Source organism: Neomonachus schauinslandi, chromosome 13 (genome assembly GCF_002201575.2).
Source record: "Neomonachus schauinslandi chromosome 13, ASM220157v2, whole genome shotgun sequence".
Classification (NCBI taxonomy): Eukaryota; Metazoa; Chordata; class Mammalia; order Carnivora; family Phocidae; genus Neomonachus; species Neomonachus schauinslandi.
In genome coordinates this window covers 84284506-84297005 of record NC_058415.1, presented here as the reverse complement: position 1 = coordinate 84297005, position 12500 = coordinate 84284506, and the positions used below count along the sequence as shown (strand labels likewise).

Here is a 12500-nt window from a genome sequence, read left to right as displayed (position 1 = left end):
CTTTGCAACATATTTTAATGGTATGTGGCTTTATTGCTTTTTGCCTTCTCAATTTGTATGACCTAAGTATCTGTTTTCTTCTTTTGCTCTCTCATGTTACTTTTATTCTCATATTGCTTCCGGTGGTAGAATGGCACTTTGATGTATGTTGATGATGAAATGCTCATGATAGCTGCTCATTATTAGTGGTCTCTGGCCACACGCTTCAAATAAACTCGGAAATCTAGAGAATGGCCATGTGTAGGGGACCGCATGAAAAGTAAACAGTGCCATTTATTTGTCCTGAAATAAGGACTCTTCTTCCTGTGAATTTACTCATTATCATGTTTAACTGGCCACACAGTGTTTTGTTAAAATCAGTTAAAATTACACCAAAGTTATGCATCATCTCAATTACTATTTTAGAAATCTTTTTTTTTTATTTTTAAGATTTTATTTATTTATTTGACAGAGAGACAGCGAAAGAGGGAACACAAGCTGGGGGAGTGGGAGAGGGAGAAGCAGGCTTCCTGCTGAGCAGGGAGCCTGATGCGATGCGGGGCTCAATCCCAGGACCCTGGGATCATGACCAGAGCTGAAGGCAGATGCTTAACGACTAAGCCACCCAGGTGCCCCCTATTTTAGAAATATCTGAGCAAATTATTTCACAGATAAAATGTATGGTATTTTTAAAAAACTATACATGTAATCCATACATGATGCAAAATTTTTGGTCAGAATTTGGGGAGAAAAAGCGTCCTTTTTGCATTCATAATTTTTCTCAAATGAAAATACTAGACCCCAGGTAATTTAAAAATACTTAAGTATACCTACCTAAATCTAAAAATATGAGATTGTGTATTTTAAAGTGATCAGTAAACATCATTCATACATCCCTCATGGCAGTAAGAATCCTGCCCCTATCAGATAATTAATCTTATGCTGATCTTTGTATTCACTTCCTTTTCTTTTGCTGTGGCCATCTTCTTTCTCTTTTCTCTAAAATGTTCAAAAGTGAATATAAAAATTACAGTCAGTTGACTTCATTATGAATAGCAGATACCCACTTGTTCCCTGTTTCCCCTTATAGGAAGAAACGTCCACTTTATTGTTTTTTAAGGCCAAATTATCTTGATGCACAGGCACTGCTCAAAACAGCATATATGCTAGTAAATACCGCACGAGGGCCATTGGCATTCTCAGTACATTCCAATGTAACAGCATGGCATAAAGTTTTATCTGTATTATTATAAAGGACACAGGCTCAGTTTTATTGAAAAGGCTTTGTGAAGCATGGCATGATTATAGGAAACATGAGCTTTACTAGACTTTCCATATGATTTTAGTTTCAAGTGTGCTGGCTCTTTAATATAAATACAGCATCTAATTGACGACTGAAGATGGGCTCTGTACTTTTACCTAATATTCATCTGTATGCATCTCTCTTGCAGAGTTTACATTTTGCTTTAACTACTGTAGATGTTTCAGTCAAGGATGAACTTCGAAAAGGATATTTGTGCTTCTCATGGTCGGTTGTATCACATCCATCACTCTGTTCCATTAAAAACCATGTAAGTGTCTGAAAAGCACGACCACCCACATGGCATGCAAAGGACAATGGCAGAAAAGCTTGAAAGCATCTTCCAAGCAGCAAATCACACAAACAAGACCTCTTTGTTAATAAGGCATCCATTTATTCACAAATAATCAAAATAGTATATTTTTAAATACAAATTACAAAAAGTGGCTGGCTTGACTAATAAACACAACATCCTAGTGCAAGTTGACTGATAATTTTTTCACAAATCATGTATTTTCTAGTGACCTATTAAATAAAAGCTTAACCAAAAAGAATCCATCTATATCTGGACCTGTATCTGTATCTACATCTATATATCATTAACTCTTTAAGCAAATAACCTACAGCAAAAATATCCACAAAGACATTAAAAACAAAAAACAAAAAACAAACCTTGACTTTCCAAAGCATATTCCAGATTTTGAAATCAGAGAGATTTAATCCCCTTCTGGTAAGAAATTAAAGTGAGTCACATTCACTACAAAGACATATTAAAATCAAGGTGGACTGAAAATAACAACAATTAAATATAGTATTGCTCATTAGAACAATTAAAAACATTTCCCTTACAGAGATGAAAAAAAATGTTTTGTTTTGTTTTGTTTTCCAGTTTAGGGGTATTGGGGGCATGAAGAGTGAGATGGGGCATATACAAATGGGCATATAAACAATCAATTACTAAAGTCAATTTAAGGAGGATGAATATTAAGATCCTTTTGGAAAGCACCATAACATAATTACAATCCATTTTTTTCCGCTTACTTAGAGGGCAACGTGTAAATGCACATTTCCCCCCATTGCCTACTTACGAAAAAAATGTTTATTATTCAATCAACTTTTCTGAAAGGATATATATATGTATGCACTAATATAAATATGATTGTAGATTTATATTAACAATATATAGATTTCAAAATTGCCTAAAGAAACCTGATTTTGAACTGGGTGTTTTAGGTGGTAAACCATGGAAATGTCAACTTTGATTTGAGCTAACAAAAAGGAATTTAGAGGATGGATAAGCTCCAGGACCTTTGAATTAAATGAAAGACCAGAACACTCCACAGAATGTCTGCAATAACAGTCTCTACAGAAAATTATGAGGAACTACATAAATCCACCCTCTTCCTCTTCACACAGGCTCATTAAAGCTGTACTGACTCTCTGGGCAGCTATAATTCTGCTGACTGATACCCTGGAATCACCCTGTCAATACCCAGTGGTGTGCTGCCTCTCCAACTATCTCTGCCCCTAATATTCCTCTCTTTGATGGGATTTGCTGACCTTTAATCTGATGCTAGTTTACTCTCATCACTGAAGTGTAAGTCGGAGAGCAATAAAACGGCAACCTCACTGATTCAAAAGGGAGAGCTAAAGCCTGCTAACTGTGAATCTAACCTTTCATAATGGCTCGCTCTTAAAGGAGGAAGCATGAAGTGGAAGGCAGCTAAAACAAACAACGTGTAATGCTGAGCACAAGATTTATTAGAATCCCTTTTGCATGGGTGTTACAAGAGGACATCAGGGCTGTAAACAAGAGATACACAAATATTTGCAAGAGAGACGAAGTTCTGGTTATAACACCCTTCCATGCCAACACTAATCTCAACAAGAACTGTGCTACAGGAAATCAAGCAAGGTTAGATGAACAAAAAAGCCTGCGATTACTCCAGGTGGGTGTAAACAATACCGGAGTAATAAAATCATCATTAAAAATAAGATGTTTTTCTGTGATGAAGTACAAGACTATAATGACTGAAAACCAAAAACTCACATTCATAATGGGTCCCTGGGAATTCAAAGAGCTTGTGGAAATTAAATGCTTCCAAATAATTTTCAGTATAATATTAAAGGTAGGTTAATAAGACCTCACATTTATTGAGTGCTTCCTAGGTGCCAGGCACTGCTGAAAGTGCTTTACCTGTATTAACTCATCTAATCATCCCAACAATTCAAAGAGGGAGGTACTATTATCATGCCCACTTTTATTACCATGAAACCGAGACACAGCATGGTGGTGAAAGCCCACACTCACGGTCACACAACTAGATGGTGAAAAGTGAGGATTTGAACCTGGAACAGTCTAGCTTTACAGCCTGAACTCTTGACCTTCTCTTGTACGTATTATTTTTTAAAAGAATCTTAAAAACAGAGTAACTGCCTAAGAGGAACATTTATTTCTTTTATTTTTTGTATTTTTAAAAGTTGGTTCTGGGTCATTTGAAAAACATCCTCACCATAAGACATTTCGTTCATTTGTGAATGCTCGTTCTTCATGGATGTTTTTGTTTTCAATTAGCAATAATCGCGCCTCGGATAAACCTCATTGGCTACGATACTGCCACTGCGCAAAGCTAGGATGTTTTTGTTTTAATATGAAACTGATTTTGAAGAAATAAAAATAGTATTATATAAATAACACTGTATTATCAATTTTATTATATTTCTCCAAGTTAAGTTCTTAAAGATCATCACTAGGTATATTTTCCAAAAATGTTGTCAATTAGGAAGACATGGGCACTATTAATTCAAAAGTTGAAGTAATAAAGTTAAAATATTTAACATTTCAAACTGTATTTATATATAAAAAAATGTATTATTCCACGTTCTCAAACAGCAGCCAATTCTGGCCTCTTTTAAATGATCTGAGATTGGCGTCCAGTTTTTATGACTGATCTCCAGAGATTTCAACTATCTGGCCAACAAGTTTGAAGAGCCATTGCCTGAATCACAAATATGTATAGATTGGTTTAATATCAACTGGTGGCGCTAATCGAACAAAGCTACTTTTCACCTGCTTACACAAAGACTGAGTGTGTTCCATTATAAATTAATCAGGTAAACAAAAAAAGAAGAATCCCTCAGGTTGCAAAACACATGAATCTATATAAAATATACACTAAATGCCAGAGCGTAAACAAAGCGGAAGTTATTGCATAACAAATCTCTTCCAATCCTCTTGGGGAAAACAGTCTGACAGTATTAGGTTCTAACAGGTGCAGATAGCAGAAGAATTACTTATTCATTCTACCAGAAAGAAAAAGGATAATAAAAAGCATAATTTAATTTATAATTTATGTTTACAAGTGTTATTTTTAAGAGTTACAGTCTGCTTTGCAGATTACTTGGTCTGGTTCAAGTTGACATGTTGCATCATAGAACAAGCCTGAAGGGTCTTCACAACATGTACAGTAATTAACACGTCATTAACACATTAACTAATACACATTCAACATCATCAATGTTAATAGCATAATAATTAACTTGTTGTACATAGCACATAGCACCCCCTGGCACTTTTCAAAATAAATTTGGAAATGCATACTTTCAAATATTTTAAAAGGTAGCAATTCATATTGAAATACTTTCATCAATAAACATTTTTATAGTTGTACATGTGTGTTGTGTGTGTATTTTTTAAATGAGGCATATTTAGTGATACTACAAATTAAATCCTTATCTGATTCAAGCTGTACTGGTACAAAAATACAAAGAACAAAGACAAGCCTTACTCTCTGAAAGAACTAGTAATACATTAAAAATTTAATACTTGGCAGGTCAAATCTGGATACTCCCTGCAGAAGACAACCAATATTAATGAATCAGACTACAGAGTCATTGTCTGGGATCCCAAAGGAAACAATAATGCGAGTACAACAAATTCTTCTTAGAACAGAAAAATCCTGCAAAACTACTTAATAGAATATCGCCAGTCAATGTCCTGATCATATATATGTTAAGCCTTATATAATTTTTTGAATCTGCACGTAAGCTGGATCCAGTTTTAACTAAAAATTTACTCTGACTTTACTTTTTCAGTGTAGATCTTTGCAGTAAACATCTTTGCATAAATGTCTGCTTTACCATTAACCTCTCTCCATATAAGAAATAATCATTTATTTTTTTTAGATACAACTTGTTTTATTTCCACAATAGATCTAAAAGATACAAATAAAACACCTTCTTCAAGAAAAAGAAGATTTGGAAAAACTAATGATGTATGGTGATTAACATAACATAATTAAAAAAAGAAAAAGAAAAAGAAGATTTGGGTTTCTCTAACAATGAAGGTGACATAATTAAAAGAAGAGCAAAGAAAAGGCAACATTGGGTGTCATGGTTTGAACAAGGATCCTGCCACATCAGGTAGCTACTTTTCACAGCTGATCTGGAGAACTCTGAGTAGTAAACTGATAACAAGAAAAGAGTGCAAAGGAGGGGATAAGCAAAATAAACACATTATAGGCAGTCTACCAGATGAACACAAGTTAATCACTTCCTGGTTGTTGTTGTTGTTTTTTAATACTTTCGAAACTGTTATTAGAAGTGAGACCCTCTGGAAAACATAACTGGTTAGTTGACTCAGCTAACTACAGGGGCCCCACTATGTGCCAGGCACGTATTCTTTTCCTTTATTTTATATTCTTTTCAGTTTGATCTTTCATGTATTCATGCTTTCATTCAACGAACCTCTACCAAATACCCATTACATGCACAGCACTGTGTTAAAACTTACATACAGCTGTTGAGCAGAAATATTGATTACAACTAAGTAACTTCAGATTCCATTAAGAAAAAGCTATTTCAAAAATGCAATTTTGAGTACAAGTTCCCAGATTTTAAATCAATTAACATGCTATCTACTAAAATTAGTTGTGCAAAATTATCTGTATTCATTTAGTTTTTCATACGTAGTCAAGAAGTTCAGATACAGAGTAAATGCCAGGTAAGGAATCTATAAATGCCCTCTAAGTAAAAGCATTTATTTAAAAAATGAAATTTATTACTATTCTCTTTATTTATGTCACCTTTGAGCTCCTTGGCATTACTGGTGGTAGGAGGTAAATATCACATCAATTTGAGATCAGAAAACCAGTGAAAATACTAACTACAAAAAAGGGGTGCTAAATTAAATTATGTTTTCTTCCAGCCTTAAAATCCACAATTCTACAATAATGACAAAAATCTAAAGTGATATATAAATACTAAAAATATATATAAACAAACAAAAAATATGTAAACTTCTAAGAAGTATTTTAAGCCATTTTTTAGAACAGATTTAAGGACTCTCACCTGGTATCTACTAATAATTCTCTTGTACTCAGTTAGAGAAAGAATAAATTATAATTTAATCCTTGAGCAACAAAGTATCTCCCTATTGAGTTCTTGGCATAGGGGAAGAACCTGAAAGCAAAATATCCCACTTTTAAGCCTCTCATTTCCCAGGTATTACATTTAAAAATGATAAGTTATCTAATAAAATACATTCCACATTCTGCACATTGCTCGGTGGGTGTGTTTCTTTTTGAAAAGTATCAAGTCATATTTGGGGGATTAGTATCATGATATAAATAATATATACACTTAAGTGCACATGACTAGGGTAAGACTCATTTGCTTTCACTACATCTCTATGTGGTTTGTTTGGGTGTAAAGCTACCTGCCTGTTGAGGCTACGCTGTGGATGAGCAGAACCGTCAGCAGTTTATCCTGGGGTCTTCTGCACTACATACAATTATGCTGGGGTCACTTGGGTTACATAGGAAGCCTGAAGTTTTAAACTGTCATTAGAATATTGCAGCCTGATTTTAACAATACAGCAGTGCTTCTAATGATCTTAAAGGTAATTCACTATTCAGACCCCAAGCAAAAGATGCAAATGTAGCACTGAAAGCTCCTTATTAAATACCCACAGGCTACATCTCTGTACAATAAGTGGTCCAGGTCTTTTTAGAACATACTAATTAGATGAACAGAGAATCAGATAAATGCAAAACCAGGTCATGCAGCAAAAATGGCAAAGTGTTAAAAAGAAAAGGTGGGGGAGGGATGAGAAAAGCATACCAAATAACTCCATCACACCATTATTTAAAAATTATCTACAATAATGAGGCAAAATAAATCATGTCAGGTCACTATCTGACTCACCCAAATTAGAGTGGATATTACTATTAAAGTTAAGTTTTAAGTTTATTGTCAGGGATATGCTTAACTGATGATACAATACTATGAATAATACATTAAGCAAAAGCCCAATCTAAAATTAAATTTGCCTTGGGTTATCTCCCATTACTATAAACATTCAGAATTATTCTGGTTTATAAATGAAAGCTAATATCAAGAAAATACTTTTGGGGGGCTTTACTCTTTAACAGTTGCATATGCAGAGTTGCCAAACCAATACCAACCACCATAGTCTTACAGAAGACAATGCCCTCAATTCTCAATCACTTCTAGACAAGCACTTACATAGATACATTGAACAGAAAAATATTATATTTGTTATTTAAGATATATCAAAATTCAAATGTTTTCACATGAAGCATTTGGGCAAGTACCTTTTTTTTTTTAAATAGACTCTCCCTGTTCTAATCCTAACTTTATAGGAGCTGCAGAGTGGAGAGTCTAGTACTAGGCAATGGCAGTGAGGCACTGAAACAGTCATCAGCTGACCAAAAAGCTGTAAGACACTATCAACTAGATTTTGAAGCTTTAGAATTTGTGTTCTATTCTCCGCTCTTCATGTACCCTCTGACAATGACAACACACACACACATTCCATCTAAAGAATGTGACATATGCGGGCGCCTGGGTGGCTCAGTTGGTTGGGCGACTGCCTTCGGCTCAGGTCATGATCCTGGAGTCCCGGGATCGAGTCCCGCATCGGGCTCCCTGCTCAGCAGGGAGTCTGCTTCTCCTTCTGACCCTCCCCCCTCTCCTGCTCTCTCTCTATCTCATTCTCTCTCTCAAATAAATAAATAAAATCTTAAAAAAAAAAAGAATGTGACATATGCAATAAGGGGAAAAATAAACTAGACAGATGATATAAAGGACTTTCATCACATAAGTTTTTTGGAAAACAATTTGGCTTCTTTAGTGACGTTACTTTCAACACCATAGAATCTGTTTCTTTTATTGAATAACTTACACGAGAAAAATAAACCTTGATGTCAAAGTGGGATTCTGTTCTATTTTGTTTTGTTTTGTTTTGGTACCATTCAGTTCTAAATTCAGCCATTTCTACCTTAGTACTTGTGTATTCTTTAAAAAGGCTAGATGTTTTCTATAACTTTGGGCATCTACTTTAAATAAAATTGTACTTATTAAAAAAATTGTACTTACACTTTAAACAACTTTAACATTCAATATAAAATAACTGTAAAAAAAATAAAATAACTGTAATAAAAATAATCATAGATACCCAGAAGGAAGTACTAAATCAATCGACTACAACTTTAATTTATGAAACTTAAAGCACTAGACTAGGAGTCCAAGGATCTGGATCCTCATTTCTTATCTGCTGTACTATTTGGTTATATGGCCTTGGGCAAGTTGCCTCCCCTGAGTCTCATTTTCCTATCTATAAAATGAGAGGACTGAGTTAGATTTCCATAGGTTCTCTTCCCTTGACAAGAATTTAGTTAGGACTCTGATACCATGATTATAAACTATAGTTAGTGGCCCAATGATTCTGAAATGGGCCCTAAAATTCAAAAGGCCCTTAAATTAATTTTGTTTACTCTGTAAAGGAAATGTGGATCTATATTACACTAAATTCTCTGAAACTTAAGTTGCATCATTTCTAAAGGAGATTATGAAAGTTTCTGGGAGAAAATTTTACTCTTCTCTCAGAATCAAGTTGTGCTAGGAAGTGGGGGTAGAGGTAAGGAATGATGGTCAGACAGTGTCCTTACTGGTGAGAGTAGTAGCTCCCAACTCATAAATTTCATTCTAAATATGGAAAACACTGCCTCAGGACCTCAAATCTTTCTTAGGCAAGAGGCCAGGTCCACAGAACTATAGTGTAAGAAGAAACCTCATTATCTATTCTATCACACAGTGGACTTGAGGCTCAAGTTACAATTCTTATGTAGAGGCCCTGTATTTAGCAGGCCGTATTTGTTAAAGAATGATGTATTTTGTAGTGCACTGGGTAGTTCTTCATAAAATGATTGCCATCTGTGGGGTGCCTGAGTGGCTCGGTTGAGTGTCCGACTCTTGATTTCAGCTCAGGTCATGATCTCAGGCTGGTGAGATCAAGCCCTGCAGCAGGCTCTGCGCTCAGTGCGGGAGTCAGCTTGGGATTCTCTCCCCCTCTCCCTCTGCCCCTCCCCCTGCTCACACACATGCGTGCTCTCTCTAAATAAATAAATAAAATCTTTAAAAAATTGATTGCCATCTGGAAGTGAATGACAACTGAGATAAGTCACATTAATATTTTAATTATTCTAAGAATGACTAAGTGAAGTAAGTATATTTTAAATTTTATTTAAAACACCCATTCCTTAATTATGGCTTCATACCAGTAGTGGTAAATATATATCCACATAGTTTAAGACCTTTACAGGATGCTATGCAAATGATAATTCTGCCCATGTCCAGTACAGAGTAAACATGCACTTGTGTGGAAAGCTCCCATAAACTTTGATGCCGTTTCTTACTTCAATCTAGTACTTTGAAATCAGATAACCTCAAATAGCAGTTTTCCCTACATAAACTAGAAGTATAATAAATTTCAGTACGTGGTTTTTTAGATATGTGAATACATTTTGCTGGTGTATGTGACATTTCAGAATGTCTTATGCCTCTAACTAATTTGTTGAAGATCAAATATTTTAAGCCAAAATTGTAAGTAACATTTGCCAGAAAGTAGTTAATAGTGATAATTCTGAGAATCCAGAAAAGGCCTCCTCAATTCATACTTCGATCATTTACCATTCCAAAATACATTCTATTTTTTTCTGGTATTCTCCATAAAGTCTCGAGTTTGATTGGATAGTATACAAGCAAAATATCTTATGAATGTTTTCTGCCCTCAAGAAGCTATTCTAAATGAATTAGTCTTCCACAAATTAATGAATTCATATTTTAAGATGCATTTGCAAAATGTTCTATCATTCCTATGCTAATTTGCAACCTAGTTAAGAAATGTTAGCCTACTAGGAAAAAAAAAAATCTAATGGGGAATGAATGTCATGTTTGCACAGAAAAAAAAGGACATGTGAATATAAAGCCCATATGTACTGGTTTTGACAAGACACTGCATTCAGGTTATTTTATTATGCATATTATTTCAAATATTCAATAGCATTTAGATATACATCTAACTATTGAAACCTTTTAAACAATTATTACATTTTAAAAATCACATTAAATTACATGTAATTTCTTGAAATCAATTATAGATGAACAGGAAAGGAAATAGTTAATGCACTAATTACAATAATTAAGAGTTGCCAATTTAATTATAGCTGGGGTATGAATGCTCTAACATTTGTTAGAGTGTAAAAAACAAACCTTTAATGCAGAGACTTTGTTCACAAACATCTAATGGAGACCTCCTCTACCTCACTCTGTGCTTCTCTGCTGACACAACAGCAATGGGTTCAGATTGAAGGACTTGTCAGCAATCAGGCAGGAGGAGGCTAATTAGCTTGCAGGTTAATGAGTGTGATGGCTCTTGACAGCATTTTGTTACAGCCTCTTCTGTATTTAAACAATAAATGATTACTTATATACAGTGGAGACATTCTAACCATAATAGCCAAGCCCACATTTGGTTTTACAAGTAGAAAATCAGTTCTTTTGTTCGTAAATCAAAAATATAAGATTTGCATTAGTTATATGTCTATCACATTCTCACAATATGGAAAGGAAATGGGCGTTTTTTTAAGAGGTAATACATGTACTTTATATAGAGGTATGCCCTTTAGAGTGGAAAATTTCCTTTGAAAAGTGCCTGGTGGGTGATATAACTGGGCTGCTAAACAATAGTTTAAATATAGCAGCTTTTTAGTAATGTATTAACTTTCCTAAAAACATGCAAGGAAGATTTTTGTCTTAATTTTTTATTCTAGGTTCCTCTTCCTATGAAATAAGTATACAAGGCACACACACAGGAATCTCTCCGCTTACCTTGTCAGTTACTAGGGATTTGAAAACAGGTGGTGAATTAAGGAAATAGCTCTATTGAGAGATTAACCCATTTCATCAGCCAGTGGAGAAGGAAATAAGAACACTTTTATAGCATCCCTATAATTCATATATTTAGTGGTAACAGAAATGCCTTAATAAAAGCACTAAGAAAGGAAATAAGTGAGTACTTTGCAGCATTTTGATTTACTTTGTAAATGTAGCAAGTATTAAAATCTAAGTAGTCTGATTTTTATTTACATGAGAGGAAAATGATATGTGTCCAGGAAAACCTTATCTGAGAATTAAACTGAACTTTAGCTGCATAATATCAAGGGAAGGTTATTTCAATTTAATATTCAGGGTTCCCCAGAAATTTGAGCACAGACATGGCAGAAACACCTGCTGAGATTCACACTGCTTTCTAAATTATTTTGCATGCATGAAAATATTATTTGTGTACCTTTCTCACTACTGTATGATGAACATTTGAATAAAAATAGAAAAGTAATAAAATTTCAAATATGTACCTTTCTAATGCTCTTTTTTATGTTTCAGAATAAAAAGTGTTATATCCATCACAATTATGGTAGCCAATAAATAACTGTACATCAAAAAGCTGTAGTAGACCTGGGCAGATTTAGTGGAAGAAAAAAGAAACTAGTGTAAAAACCAAAACAGTTTGTTGTAGAGTTAAAAGCTCCAGGTACAGTGAGTGCCTATAATTTCCAAGGGACGAAAGAAATAATGCAAATTCAAATTCTGTGGTTTGTCGCTTTCCATTAGTTATTTTGAATAATAAATCCTTACGGTCAAAACACAAGTACTTTTAAAATTTTCCATCCATTGTGCACTACTTACACATCTGAATTCTCTACTACATTATAAACAGTATATGAATGTTAAGTTTCTATCATGTGTACATTCTTAACTAACAAACATACTATTAACATACTATTATCAGCTTTACAGGTATGTCTTATCACACATACATGCAGCCTATTGCACATTTTATACTTTATGCCCCTAAGCT

General features: G+C 34.3%; 1 protein-coding gene and 1 non-coding gene across 4 annotated transcripts in view; both read right to left on the bottom strand.

Moving 5' to 3' along the window:
* PBX3 (PBX homeobox 3) overlaps positions 1-12500 on the bottom strand; it is a 214105-nt gene that overhangs the window by 59964 nt on the left and 141641 nt on the right. The window lies entirely within an intron of this gene.
* On the bottom strand, positions 3777-3911 carry LOC123326602. The gene has a single exon (XR_006541202.1). It is a non-coding gene; the product is annotated as a U4 spliceosomal RNA (small nuclear RNA).